Below are 4,227 nucleotides of genomic sequence, written 5' to 3' on the forward strand. Positions count from 1 at the left end.
CAAGAACTTGTAAATCTCCTTCTTGGTCGCCCCTGGTCTTTTCTGAGCTCCAAAGGTCGAGTTCTTCCTGTTAATTATTGAGGGGAGTGGGTAAAAAGGAGTGAAAAGCTCGTTTGTGCGTGTGGAGCCCGTAGAGCGTGGGATCGGTCGATCCACATGGACCGGATCGGTCGATCTCACGTCCTGTGCGATCAATACTTCTCATTCGGTCCATTGTTCGGTCCAATTTGCTTCTGAATAAATCCCGAATGCGTTCTTTTCTTGCAAGCTATCTAGTAACCTGCATATTACACTTAAGAACACCAAAACGCATCAAATAGACCAAAACATTAATTAAAACCGACCATTTAATTTGCTCCAAAACGAGTTTAAAACCGTTAAAAACACGGAATATCAGCGACTGCCTCGGATCCAAGTCTGTGTCCCCCTGTATATTAATAGTTAATAAACCCAATTTTTTTAAAAAATCTATATTTTTATATTAAAAAATTATAAATATAATAAATAAAACTGAAAATGGTCCAAAAATATTTGATATGTAGATAGTTATATTTTCATCACAAAATATAAAAAATATTACTGATTAAATTTTAAAAATATTTTTAATATTATCTGAATATAAATCTTAAAGGGTAAAAAAAAATATTTTGCCCTATGACCCATAACCGCCCTGAGTATAAATTCTCTTTCCATTTTTTTTTTTTTAAACCAAAAGAATAATTTTTTTTTGGTAATCGACCAAAAGCATAATTTATATTAATTTCGTCTAGATGGAACTCTCCTTTGTTTTTAACTCTCATCTGTTTTTAATCAATCATTATTAAATTTGAAAATATTTCTTCATTATTGGATATTGTATTACTGTTACATTTAAAAAAAACTTAATAACTAATAAATTATTTTGAAATCTCAAGAAACTATAGATGTATACTAATGTTTTGAATTTTCATATTTTATCAAAGACAGTAAAAAAAATTAAAAAAAATACTATATTAAAAAGTAAATAAAAATTTAATAAATCTTATTTCAACTAAAATTAATAATTAATAATTTGTTTTTGATTTTTGATTTTTGATTTTTTGTAGTGGTGAAATTATTGTCCTATACAGATTTTTTTTCTTCTACAAAGTTAGAATTTGTTGTCCATATATCACAACAACCTCATCCGTAAATCATTGAGATGAAAAAAGATCGTCGAGATAAAACCATAATAATAGCACAAAATATAAGTAGCTAGGGAAATTGACAAACCAAGTCAACTACGATCATGAATGTTTTACCTTTGCAACTTCTTTGATGAGATTTTCTTCAGATTATAATCCAAATCTATGAGATGATGCGATGCACGGATCATTTCTTCCAAATGTATTTATCTGATACAAAATTTGGACCCATATGTTCTTCATGTGTCATCTTTTTTTCTCTATTGAAGATGATGAGCAGAAGAGTTGGGGAGTTTTAGGGTCAAAATCACACGTTGTTGCATTGTATAATATATATATACTATTCTCTTTATTTTTCCTATATCGACGTGGATGAGAAGAAGGTGACTATAGCTTCTAAAGACCGACGCATCTCCTCTCTGAATGCGGTTATGGGACTCATTTGATAAAACGAAGTAATAAACAATCTCTCATGTTTGATTAATTTCGGGTCCAATCAAGTGATCTTACGCGATACTAGGTTAGTTCGTTTGTCCTAGTGGTTCAATCTCCTGAGAAGTTTAAAATCATGTGTAACTCCAAAAGTTGGTGAATGAAAGTTGACGATGAGTTAAAAAAAAATAATAATAATAACTAGCAAGGTCAGGTCGAGGCACTTGAATATTTATTATAGAAAAAATATATTTTGCAGTTTGGATTATATACTGTCGAGTGTCGAATATCTTTGTTTTAACCGGTCTGGTTGGGATAGATAATAACCGATCTGGTTTGGTTAAGAAATCCAATTTTGTAAACAAGTTAAAATCTGTGCAGTCATATAGGAAAAACCTAACCGGAACCGACGTACATACTTGGGCCGGGTATGGGTTTTGGGTGCGGTTAATTCGATAATAGTTAAGGATTCGCAGCCGTCGTTCCTCAAGTCTGTGAAATAAGAGAGATCCGTCTGTCGGAGTTAGTTAGAGAACGCGAGAACGGAGAAACCCTAATAATCTACACGAAGCTTCACTCTCTCTCTGCAGAGAAGAAGATTCGAGCTGTTTCCGTAAGTTTCCTTCTCTCTCTGCTTGGCGGTTCTCGCCGGTGTTTTTAAATTCGATTAGATCCGATTTGTGGTGTTAACATTGTTTATCTGTTTGATTTTGAATCCTACGGTTTCCAGTGATGGCGAACTTGGGAGGCGGTGCGGAAGCTCATGCTAGATTCAAGCAGTATGAGTACAGAGCCAACTCCAGCTTGGTGCTAACCAGTGAGAATCGTCCTCGCGACACACACGAGCCTACGGGAGAGCCTGAGACTCTTTGGGGGAAGATTGATCCCAAGTCTTTTGGAGATAGAGTTGCTAAGGGGAAGCCTCAGGAGCTGGAGGATAAACTTAAGAAGTCGAAGAAGAAGGAGCGTGATGTTGTTGCGGATGATACTGTTTCTGCTCGGCAGAGCAAGAGGCGTCGGCTCAGGGAAGAGAGTGTGCTCACCGATACTGACGACGTGGTTTATCAGCCCAAGACTAAGGAGACGAGGGCTGCTTATGAGGCAATGCTTAGTCTGATTCAGCAGCAGCTGGGTGGTTTGCCTCTGAATATTGTTAGTGGTGCTGCGGATGAGATCTTGGCTGTTCTCAAGAACGACGCAGTGAAGAACTCTGAAAAGAAGGCGGAGATTCAGAAGCTGCTGAACCCTATGCCTGATCAGATTCATCAGGTTTTTGATCAGCTTGTGAAAAGAAGGCGGAGATTCAGAAGCTGCTGAACCCTATGCCTGATCATATTCATCAGGTTTTTGATCAGCTTATTTCCATTGGGAAATTGATCACCGACTTTCAAGAGGGTGGTGATTCTGGTGGTGGTAAAGAAAATGTAGATGAGGGGCTTGATGATGATGTTGGTGTGGCTGTTGAGTTTGAGGACAATGAAGAAGATGGCGAGGAGAGTGATCCTGATATGGTACAGGAGGAAGATGATGAAGAGGATGAGGAACCTCAGAAAACTGGAGGTATGCAAGTGGATGCAGGGATGAATGAAGAGGATGCAGGAGATGCCAATGAGGGCACCAGTCTGAACGTTCAGGATATTGATGTTTACTGGCTCCAGAGATAGATATCTCAGGCTTATGAAAAGCAGATTGATCCGCAACAGTGCCAAGTACTAGCTGAAGAGCTGCTTAAGATACTCGCTGAAGGGGATGATAGGGATGTTGAGAACAAGCTGCTTATGCATCTTCAGTTTGAAAAGTTCAGCCTCGTTAAGTTTCTGCTGCGGAACCGTTTTAAAATTGTGTGGTGTACTCGTTTGGCTAGGGCAGAGGACCAGGAAGAGAGGAACAGAATTGAAGAGGAGATGAGAGCGTTGGGTCTGGAACTGGCAGCAATTGTGGATCAGTTGCATGCAACAAGAGCAACAGCGAAAGAGAGGGAGGAGAACCTGCAGAAAAGTATTAATGAAGAGGCCCGACGTCTGAGGGACGAAACTGTTGGAGATGGAGGTCGAGGCAGGAGAGATGTTACTGATAGAGATTTAGAGAGTGGTTGGTTGAAGGGTCAGCGTCAGATGCTGGACTTGGAGAGCTTGGCTTTTGACCAAGGTGGTCTCCTGATGGCGAATAAGAAGTGTGACCTTCCAGCTGGCTCCTACAGAACTCATGGCAAGGGGTATGATGAAGTTCACGTGCCATGGGTTTCTAAAAAGGTGGATATCGGTGAGAAGCTTGTGAAAATCACCGAGATGCCAGGTTGGGCTCAGCCGGCTTTTAAGGGAATGCAACAGCTGAACAGGGTTCAGAGCAAAGTGTACGATACAGCGCTATTTAAGGCAGATAACATACTTCTTTGTGCTCCAACTGGTGCTGGGAAAACCAACGTTGCCATGCTCACCATACTGCAGCAAATTGAGTCCAGTAGGAACGAAGATGGAACACTCAACCATGGAAAGTACAAAATTGTGTATGTTGCACCCATGAAAGCCCTAGTTGCTGAGGTTGTAAGTAACCTGTCTAATCGTCTGAAGGATTATGGAGTCACTGTGAGGGAACTCAGTGGGGATCAGTCCCTCAGTGGGAAGGAAATTGA

At 39.5% G+C, this 4,227-nt stretch overlaps 1 pseudogene; it reads left to right on the forward strand.

The window, feature by feature from the left end:
- The first annotated feature begins 2,010 nt into the window (after positions 1–2,010).
- The window catches only part of LOC106302857, an 8,025-nt pseudogene continuing 5,808 nt past the window's right edge, over positions 2,011–4,227 (forward strand).

The sequence above is a fragment of the Brassica oleracea genome, chromosome C7, assembly GCF_000695525.1.
Source record: "Brassica oleracea var. oleracea cultivar TO1000 chromosome C7, BOL, whole genome shotgun sequence".
NCBI classification, from domain to species: Eukaryota; Viridiplantae; Streptophyta; class Magnoliopsida; order Brassicales; family Brassicaceae; genus Brassica; species Brassica oleracea.